The following is a 10,710-nucleotide window of genomic DNA, read 5'->3' as shown; positions in this document are numbered from 1 at the left end:
TATTATAACAGAACATGGTCAAGATGTTAAAATGTTCATAAATGACCAGCATGGTCAAATAATAATAATCATAGCAGTTGTCGAGGGTGCAATAAGCACGTCCGGTGAACAGGTCAGGGTTCCATAGCCGCAGGCAGAACAGTTGAAACTGGAGCAGCAGCACGGCCAGGTGGACTGGGGACAGCAAGGAGTCATCATACCAGATTGTCCTGAGGCATGGTCCTAGGGCTCAGGTCCTCCGAGAGAAAGAGAGAATTAGAGAGAGCATATTTAAATTCACACAGGACACCGGATAAGACAAGAGAAATACTTCAGATGTAACAGACTGACCCTAGCCCCCCGACACATAAACTACTGCAGCATAAATACTGGAGGCTGAGACAGGAGGGATCAGAAGACACTGTGGCCCCATCCGATGATACCCCCGGACAGGGCCAAACAGGCAGGATATAACCCCACCCACTTTGCCAAAGCACAGCCCCCACACCACTAGAGGGATGTCTCCAACCACCAACTTACCGTCCTAAGACAAGGCCGAGTATAGCCCACAACGATCTCCGCCATGGCACAACCCAAGGGGGGGGCGCCAACCCAGACAGGAAGACCACGTCAGTGACTCAACCCACTCAAGTGACGCACCCCTCCCATGGACGGCATGGAAGAACACCAGTAAGCCAGTGACTCAGCCCCTGTAAAAGGGTTAGAGGCAGAGAATCCCAGTGGAAAGAGGGGAACCGGCAAGGCAGAGACAGCAAGGGCGGTTCGTTGCTCCAGCCTTTCCGTTCACCTTCACACTCCTGGGCCAGACTATACTTAATCATAGGACCTACTGAAGAGATAAGTCTTCAGTAAAGACTTAAAGGTTGAGACTGAGTCTGCGTCTCTCACATTGGTAGGCAGACCATTCCATAAAAATGGAGCTCTATAGGAGAAAGCCCTACCTCCAGCCGTTTGCTTAGAAATTCTAGGGACAATTAGGAGGCCTGCGTCTTGTGACCGTAGCGTACGTGTAGGTATGTACGGCAGGACCAAATCGGAAAGATAGGTTGGAGCAAGCCCATGTAATGCTTTGTAGGTTAGCAGTAAAACCTTGAAATCAGCCCTTGCCTTAACAGGAAGCCAGTGTAGGGAGGCTAGCACTGGAGTAATATGATCAAATTTTTTGGTTCTAGTCAGGATTCTAGCAGCCGTATTTAGCACTAACTGAAGTTTGTTTAGTGCTTTATCCGGGTAGCCGGAAAGTAGAGCATTGCAGTAGTCCAGCCTAGAAGTAACAAAAGCATGGATTAATTTTTCTGCGTCATTTTTGGACAGAAAGTTTCTGATTTTTGCAATGTTACGTAGATGGAAAAAAGCTGTCCTTGAAACAGTCTTGATATGTTCTTCAAAAGAGAGATCAGGGTCCAGAGTAACGCCGAGGTCCTTCACAGTTTTATTTGAGACGACTGTACAACCATCCAGATTAATTGTCAGATTCAACAGAAGATCTCTTTGTTTCTTGGGACCTAGAACAAGCATCTCTGTTTTGTCCGAGTTTAAAAGTAGAAAGTTTGCAGCCATCCACTTCTTTATGTCTGAAACACAGGCTTCTAGCGAGGGCAATTTTGGGGCTTCACCATGTTTCATTGAAATGTACAGCTGTGTGTCGTCCGCATAGCAGTGAAATGTAACATTATGTTTTCGAATGACATCCCCAAGAGGTAAAATATATAGTGAAAACAATAGTGGTCCTAGAACGGAACCTTGAGGAACACCGAAATGTACAATTGATTTGTCAGAGGACAAACCATTCACAGAGACAAACTGATATCTTTCCGACAGATAAGATCTAAACCAGGCCAGAACTTGTCCATGTAGACCAATTTGGGTTTCCAATCTCTCCAAAAGAATGTGGTGATCGATGGTATCAAAAGCGGCACTAAGATCTAGGAGCACGAGGACAGATGCAGAGCCTCGGTCTGACGTCATTAAAAGGTCATTTACCACCTTCACAAGTGCAGTCTCAGTGCTATGATGGGGTCTAAAACCAGACTGAAGTGATTCGTATACATTGTTTGTCTTCAGGAAGGCAGTGAGTTGCTGTGCAACAGCTTTTTCAAAAAATTTTGAGAGGAATGGAAGATTCGATATAGGCCGATAGTTTTTTATAATTTCAGGATCAAGATTCGGCTTTTTCAAGAGAGGCTTTATTACTGCCACTTTTAGTGAGCTTGGTACACATCCGGTGGATAGAGAGCCGTTTATTATGTTCAACATAGGAGGGCCAAGCACAGGAAGCAGCTCTTTCAGTAGTTTAGTTGGAATAGGGTCCAGTATGCAGCTAGAGGGTTTGGAGGCCATGATTATTTTCATCATTGTGTCAAGAGATATAGTACTAAAACACTTTAGTATCTCCCTTGATCCTAGGTCCTGGCAGAGTTGTGTAGACTCAGGACAATAGAGCTTTGGAGGAATACCCAGATTTAAAGAGGAGTCTGTAATTTGCTTTCTAATTATCATGATCTTTTCCTCAAAGAAGTTCATGAATTTATTACTGCTGAAGTGAAAGCCATCCTCCATTTGCGAAGGCTGCTTTTTAGTTAGCTTTGCGACAGTATCAAAAAGAAATTTCGGATTGTTCTTATTTTCCTCAATTAAGTTGGAAAAATAGGATGATCGAGCAGCAGTGAGGGCTCTTCGATACTGCACGGTACTGTCTTTCCAAGCTAGTCGGAAGACTTCCAGTTTGGTGTGGCGCCATTTCCGTTCCAATTTTCTGGAAGCTTGCTTCAGAGCTCGTGTATTTTCTGTATACCAGGGAGCTAGTTTCTTATGACAGATGTTTTTAGTTTTTAGGGGTGCAACTGCATCTAGGGTATTGCGCAAGGTTAAATTGAGTTCCTCGGTTAGGTGGTTAACTGATTTTTGTCCTCTGACGTCCTTGGGTAGGCAGAGGGAGTCTGGAAGGGCGTCAAGGAATCTTTGGGTTGTCTGAGAACTTATAGCATGACTTTTAATGCTCCTTGGTTGGGGTCTGAGCAGATTATTTGTTGCGATTGCAAACGTAAATTAGTCATTTTGAGAGATCTTGTTTTCTTTTTATTAATATCATGCACTCAAAAAATGGTCAATGGTAGCCATTGATTAGCTATTTAGCAGTCTTATGGCTTGGGAGTAGAAGCTGTTGAGGTTCCAGACTTGGTGCACTGGTACCGCTTGCCTTGCGATAGCAGAAAGAACGGACTGTGGCTGGAGTTTTTGACATTTTTTGGGGTCTTCCTCTGACACCGCCTGGTATGTATTATGTGTGGTTGTGCACACTCCTACGGTATCCACAGCGATGACGCTAGTGCTGCTTGATATTGGTCCAACTTTATTGCTCTGGAGTAAAGACACTGGTTCATATCGGAAGCTAGATGCTGATAAGAGACTGTCGGCGTCCCAAATGGCACCCTATTCCCTACAGTGAGTTGAGTTGATGCCAAAGAGCTCCATTTTGGTCTCATCTGACCACAATATTTTCACCCAGTTGTCCTTTGAATCATTCAGATGTTCAGTGGCAAACTTCAGACGGGCATGTATATGTGCTTTCTTGAGCAGGGGGACCTTGCGGGCACTGCAGGATTTCAGTCCTTCACGGCGTAGTGTGTTACCAATTGTTTTCTTGGTGACTATGGTCCCAGCTGCCTTGAGATCATTGACAAGATCCTCCCGTGTAGTTCTGGGCTGATTCCTCACTGTTCTCATGATCATTGCAACTCCACGAGGTGAGATCTTGCATGGAGTCCAGGCCGAGGGAGATTGACATTTCTTTTGTGTTTCTTCCATTTGCGAATAACCATACCAACTGTTGTCACCTTCTCACCAAGCTGCTTGGCAATGGTCTTGTAGCCCATTCCAGCCTTGTGTAGGTCTACAATCTTGTCCCTGACATCCTGGGAGAGCTCTTTGGTCTTGGCCAGGGTGGAGAGTTTGGAATCTGATTGATTGATTGCTACCGTGGACAGGTGTCTTTTATACAGGTAACAAACTGAGATTAGGAGCACTCCCTTTAAGAGTGTGCTCCTAATCTCAGCTCGTTACCTGTATAAAAGACACCTGGGAGCCAGAAATCTTTCTGATTGAGAGGGGGTCAAATACTTATTTTTGACATGCGTTTTTCTGAATTTTTTTGTTGTTATTCTGTCTCTCACTGTTCAAATAAACCTACCATTAAAATTATAGACTGATAATTTATTTCAGTTGGCAAACGTACAAAATCAGCAGGGGATCAAATACTTTTTTCCCTCACTGTACATAGTGAAGACAATAATAAACATTCCTCCGTGTGACTGAGTGAGCTGTTGAATAGGCTAGTCAATAAATACCTGGGACACAATTTGTTTTGCGCAATATTAATGTTTATGCAAGGAGTTGCTTGGTACTCTTAAGGTCATTCCTTTAGATAATTAATGAAAACTTAGTACAAATGAGATTGAATCCCCTAGCTGACAAGATAAAAATCTGTCATTCTGTCACTGAACATGGCAGTTAACCCACTGTTTCTAGGCCGTCATTGAAAATAAGAGTTTGTTCTTAACTGACTTGCCTAGTTAAATAAAGGTACAAAAAAAAAATTTGTTGCCAAACCAGGCCTGTTGAAATGTGGAGATGTTGGGAGTTGCCTTTTCATGCCTTGCCTGTCACAATCATGAACATTTAATCAATGAGTAATAAACAATGGTAGCATGCTCCCTCACAGATGCCTTCAAAACAATAAAGCATAGGCTGAAACACATCCAGTAGATTAGTTATTGAAGGCAATCTTCAATGGAGTGCTGTCTATTCCATTCGCTACTGCCTGAACATTTGTCTGAGGGGAAATGTGGGTGTTGAGTGACAAGAAGAAAGATATCCTGTATTTATAACAATAGGTTATAGCAGAGCTCTGAATGACAGTAATGCATATGGCACAGTCTGAACTGTATGGAAACCACATCCATAAGGAAATGTGTTGTGACAAAGTCAGACATTCTTTCTTTGCAATAATGGGTGGCAGCATTACCTCACTTTGCAATTTCTGCTGTGCAGTGATGACAGAATTGCACTCCTTTGTGAGTGAATGGGATAACACAGAGAAAAGAGTGAGATGGCAATGAAAAGAGGGTAAGTTCACACACAAAGTAGACATACTCAAATGTCTTCCTTTTGCTATTGTTTGATGGAACCAAGCTTGACATGCAGAAACAACACAAGAGAGAGAGATGAGTGGTGTTCCTGAGTGTCTCACCCTTTCTGAGGTATTTGGACGGCTGAGAAGAGAGCTCTCCCATCCATCTGACTCCCACATCTTCATCATCCTGGGAGCCTCAGTAAGGAATGTTGAAGTTAGCCTGGTCCCAGATCTGTGCTCTTCCCAACAATATTGGCGTGACAGAGTAGACTGCCATTCAGGCGAAGTAGTAGTCCCTCTGGGCGTGTGTTTATGTTGAACCTTTTTCCTGTGGTATAGTTGAAGTCAGAAGTTTACATATACACTTAAGTTGGAGTCATTAAAACTAGTTTTTCAACCACTTCACACATTTCTTGTTAACAAACTATAGTTTTGGCAAATCTACTTTGTGCATGACTCAAGAAATTTTTCCTGCAATTGTTTACAGACAGATTATTTCACTTATAATTCACTGTATCACAATTCCAGTGGGTCAGAAATGTACATACACTAAGTTGACTGTGCCTTTAAACAGCTTGGAAAATTCCAGAAAATTATGTCATGGCTTTAGAAGCTTCTGATAGGCTAATTGACATCATTTGAGTCAATTGGAGGTGTACCTGTGGAGGTATTTCAAGGCCTACCTTCAAACTCAGTGCCTCTTTGCTTGACATCATGGGAAAATCAAAATAAATCAGCTAAGACCTCAGAAAAATGTATTTGACCTCCACAAGTCTGGTTCATCCTTGGGAGCAATTTCCAAATGCCTGAAGGTACCACGTTCATCTGTACAAACAATAGTACGCAAGTATAAACACCATGGGACCACGCAGCTGTCATACCGCTCAGGAAGGAGACGCGTTCTGTCTCCTAGAGATGAACGTACTTTGGTGAGAAATGTGCAAATCAATCCCAAAACAACAGCAAAGGACCTTGTGAAGATGCTGGATGAAACAGGTACAAAGTATCTATATCCACAGTAAAACGAGTCCTATGTCGACATAACCTGAAAGGCCGCTCAGCAAGGAAGAAGCCACTGCTCCAAAACCGCCATAAAAAAGCCAGACTCCGGTTTGCAACTGCACATGGGGACAAAGATCGTACTTTTTGGAGGAATGTCCTCTGGTCTGATGAAACAAAAATAGAACTGTTTGGCCATAATGACTATCTTTACATTTGGAGGAAAAAGGGGGAGGCTTGCAAGCCGAAGAACACCATCCCAGCCATGAAGCACGGGGGTGGCAGAATCATGTTGTGGGGGTGCTTTGCTGTAGGAGGTACTGGTGCACTTCACAAAATAGATTGCATCATGAGGACGGAAAATGATGTGGATATATTGAAGCAACATCTCAAGACATCAGTCAGGAAGTTAAAGCTTGGTTGGAAATGGGTCTTCCAAATGGATAATGAGCCCAAGCATACTTCCAAAGTTGTGGCAAAATGGCTTAAGGACAACAAAGTCAAGGTATTGGGAGTGGCCATCACAAAGCCCTGACCTCAATCCTATAGGAAATTTGTGGGCAGAACTGAAAAAGTGTGTGCGAGCAAGGAGGCCTACAAACCTGACTCAGTTACACCAGCTCTGTCAGGAGGAATGGGCCACAATTCATCCAACTTATTGTGGGAAGCTTGTGGAAGGCTACCTGAAATGTTTGCCCCAAGTTTAACAATTTTAAAGGCAATGCTACCAAATACTAATTGACTGTATGTAAACTTCTGACCCACTGAGAATGTGATGAAAGAAATAAAAGCTGAAATAAATCATTCTCTCTACTATTATTCTGACATTTCACATTCTGAAAATAAAGTGGTGATTCTAACTGACCTAAAACAGGGAAGTTTTACTAGGATTAAATGTCAGGAATTGTGAAAAACTGAGTTTTAATGTATTTGGCTAAGGTGTATGTAAACTTCTGACTTCAGCTGTATGTTCTGTTCACTTCTGTCCTGCAAGTGCAGATACATTAAGTACAATTCAATGTCCATATTAGCATACCACATCTTAGACTGCATGCTCAGTATATTGCTTCATTGCTGAAATTATGCTAGCGTCAATGTTGGAACATAACTGTGGTTTCACTGTATGTATAAGGAAGTTAATGACTTGTTGAAATTATTCCAGTGTTTGATAAGAGGGGGTTTCTTTGAGATATGTTTTAAGAGCAACCGCATGACCTACTCTGCTCAGTAAACACACAACTGTTTAGGTTACTTTGTGAGTTTAGTTATGGAAACGTGGCGTATTGCTTGTTGTAATTGCCCAACAAGTATATCTATTGGGAGTGCCTCTCTTTATCTAGTTCCATCTGGTTTGAAGTCCAAACATGGGGTTAACTAACTGTGTGTGTGTGTGGGTGTGTGGGTGGGTGGCAGTGATACAATAGGGAATACATATAACCGCACAGTGTGGTGACAGCCAGGAAGCCGACTGGGGGATGGAGAGGGTAAAGAGGAGAAGGGGGAGTGAGCACACACTGACTGAAATGTGCTGCATCTACCTTTATCCAGCACTGAAAAAGAGAGAAGTTTAGGACTTCAAATGTTTGTCCACTTATGTGAGTCTGCCTATCACAAATGATTGTCCTCATTCACTACAGTTGAGTGCATTAAAAGGTTCATTTTCAAAATACCTGTGCTGCAATGCTGTAAGTCTTCTTGACAATCGTCAATGTTGCGTTTAAATGACCCACATATCCATTACTCACAACATGCCCCACGTTGACTAGGTCAATTTATAGTTTTACTCCGGTAGGTAGGTAATGTGTAGGTAGGATATTGGACTTAGCTCACGTGACAGACTCAGTGTCATGTCAATGCTTTCACTGCACCAATAGGAGACAGAAAATATGAGGAGTACTTTCAAACATAACATTATAAGCACATTTCTGTCTGAACTTCTATCCATTCAGGGAGATCATGCCAAGGAGAATATTTATCCCACACTATGATGGATGAGATGTTTTGTGTTGTCTGATGTTTTCTGTTAGTTATTAGCAAACTGCTTCTCTATGTCCCTAGTCTCTGAAACATCATTCTAATTTATGACTGCCACTAACTGCTGGTCAAGGTTTGTCATCTCAACCCACCGGGCACATACTGGTTAAATCAGCGTTGTTTCAACGTAATTTGTCAACATATTGTAATGTGGAACCAGTAACACTTTACTTGACACCCAGCGTCATAACACGAAAGTGAACTTCTTGGCAGAGGAAAAAAAAGGTTTTGACACTCTTATGTAGGTGTCATAACCAGCCATAAAATAACACAATACACTGTATATCACAACAAGTGTAACTATATGGGTCATGACAGTGTTATGACCATATTATGACAGGTTATGACAATGGGTGTCAAGTAAAGTGTTACCGTGGAATCTATGTGGAAAATACCTTTAATTTAGAAAAAAGTAATCAACTGTTGTTTTGAGGGTAAAATTTTGTCATCGCGGCAACAAATTGTCAACATATTTTATACAAGGTTTGTCTATGTTGAATTTGTACCTTTGAAACATCAGATCTTCAACGTAATATCCACAGGGCTCTCGAGTAGCGCAGTGGTCTAAAGCACTGCATCTCAGTGCTAGAGGTGTCACTAAAGACCCTGGTTCGATTCCAGGCTGTATCACAACCAGTTGTGATTGGGAGTCCCATAGGGCGGCGCACAATTATTTATCCCAGCGTCGTCCGGGTTAGGGTTTGGCCGGGGTAGGCCGTCATTGTAAATAAGAATTTGTTCTTAACTGACTTGCCTAGTTAAATAAAGGTTAAATAAAAATAAATAAATAAGATGGAGCACTTGCACCATGTACTTTAATGTAATCTCAATTAACTGCAATCGAGGTCATTTGGTTGTGCTGTTAGATGAAGAACAGTGATAACACATTAAGTTGTTGTATGAACAAAATATTAGACATTGTTTTCCTATTTGAACTAGGTTGTACTTTTTAAACGGTTGAAAGCATAGTGATAACACATTGGGAATTCAACACACATTTGGCTGTCTTTTTGAGTGGGTGAAAATAGGTTGGAATCTCATTCATCAACGTATCTACTTCTCTACGTTGAAATGACGTGGTGTGCCCAGTGGGCAGTTTATTCTAATGATGGTAGAAATTCAGGGGTAAGGGGTTGGCTGCTCGTTGACCAGTGTTCATATATTTTTCAACTGTGCTGTGATGTTTCACAAAAGATCTGAACCTATATACATTTTACGGACAAAGTATATTTTACAATAGTTATCTTGTTTTTTTGTTATTTTTAGTCCCACCTTTCAGCTCCCCTCAACCCCTCCCATCTATCTCCGAACACGATCCATCTTTGATTTACAGTGCATTCGGAAAGTATTCAGACCCGTTAACTTTTTCCACATTTTGTTACGTTACAGCCTTATTCTAAAATATATATAATTTTTTCAATTTCCTCATCAATTTGCACACAATACCCTATACTTTTTAGAAATGCTTGCAAATGTATTAAAAATAAACAGATACGTTATTTACATACCCTTTGCTGTAAGACTAGAGATTGAGCTTAGGTGCATCCTGTTTCCATTGATCTGGGGAAGGGTACCAAAACAATTCTGTAGCATTGAAGCTCCCCAAGAGCACAGTGGCCTCAAATGGAAGAAGTTTGGAACCACCAAGAATCTTGCTAGAGCTGGCCGCCCGGCCAAACTGAGCAATCGGGGGAGAAGGGCCTTGATCAGGGAGGTGACCAAGAACCCAATGGTCACACTGAAAGAGCTCCAGAGTTCCTCTGTGGAGATGGAAGAACCTTCCAGAAGGACAACCATCTCTGCAGCACTCCACCAATCAGGCCTTTATGGTAGAGTGGCCAGATGGAAACCATTTCTCAGTAAAAAAGGTACATGACAACCTGCTCAGAGTTTGCCAAAAGGCACCTAAAGACTCTCAGACCATGAGAAGCAAGATCTCAGGTCTGATGAAACCAATATTGAACTATTTTGCCTGAATGCCAAACATCACATCTGGAGGAAACCTGGGACCATGCCTACGGTGAAGAATGGTGGTGGCAGCATTATGCGGTGAGGACGTTTTTCAACGGCAGGGACTGGGAGAGATCTTTGATGAAAACCTGCTCCAGGACCTCAGACTGGGGCAAAAATTATCCTTCCAACAGGACAATGACCCTAAGCACACAGCCAAGACAATGCAGAAGTGGCTTCGGGAACAAGTCTCTGAATGTCCTTGAGTGGCCCAGCCAGAGCCTGGACTTGAACCTGATCGAACATCTCTGGAAAGACCAGAAAATATTGGTGCAGTGTGCTCCCCATCCAACCGGACAGAGCTTGAGAGGATCTGCAGAGAAGAATGGGAGAAACTCCCCAAATACAGGTGTGCCAAGCATCATACCCAAGAAGACTTGAGGCTGTAATTGCTGCCAAAGGTGCTTCAACAAAGAACTGTGTAAAGGGTCTGAACACTTATGTAAATTGCTGTTTTTTATTTTTTATAAATTAGCAAAAAAATCAAAACCTGTTTTTGCTTTGTCATTACGAGGTATTGTGTTTAGAATGATGAG

General features: G+C 42.3%; 1 long non-coding RNA gene across 1 annotated transcript; it reads right to left on the bottom strand.

Annotated features, from left to right (window-relative positions):
• Positions 1 to 127: 127 nt before the first annotated feature.
• Positions 128 to 7,918, bottom strand: LOC123726141 (uncharacterized). The gene is made up of 3 exons (XR_006758459.1): positions 7,801 to 7,918; positions 5,249 to 5,459; positions 128 to 236 (listed from the first exon to the last, which is right to left on the bottom strand). It is a non-coding gene; the product is annotated as an uncharacterized lncRNA (long non-coding RNA).
• Between the last annotated feature and the right edge of the window lie 2,792 nt (positions 7,919 to 10,710).

This window comes from Salmo salar, chromosome ssa13 (genome assembly GCF_905237065.1).
Source record: "Salmo salar chromosome ssa13, Ssal_v3.1, whole genome shotgun sequence".
Lineage (NCBI taxonomy): Eukaryota > Metazoa > Chordata > Actinopteri > Salmoniformes > Salmonidae > Salmo > Salmo salar.
The sequence above is the reverse complement of the archived record's forward strand: the minus strand, read 5'-3'. Positions and strand labels throughout refer to the sequence as shown.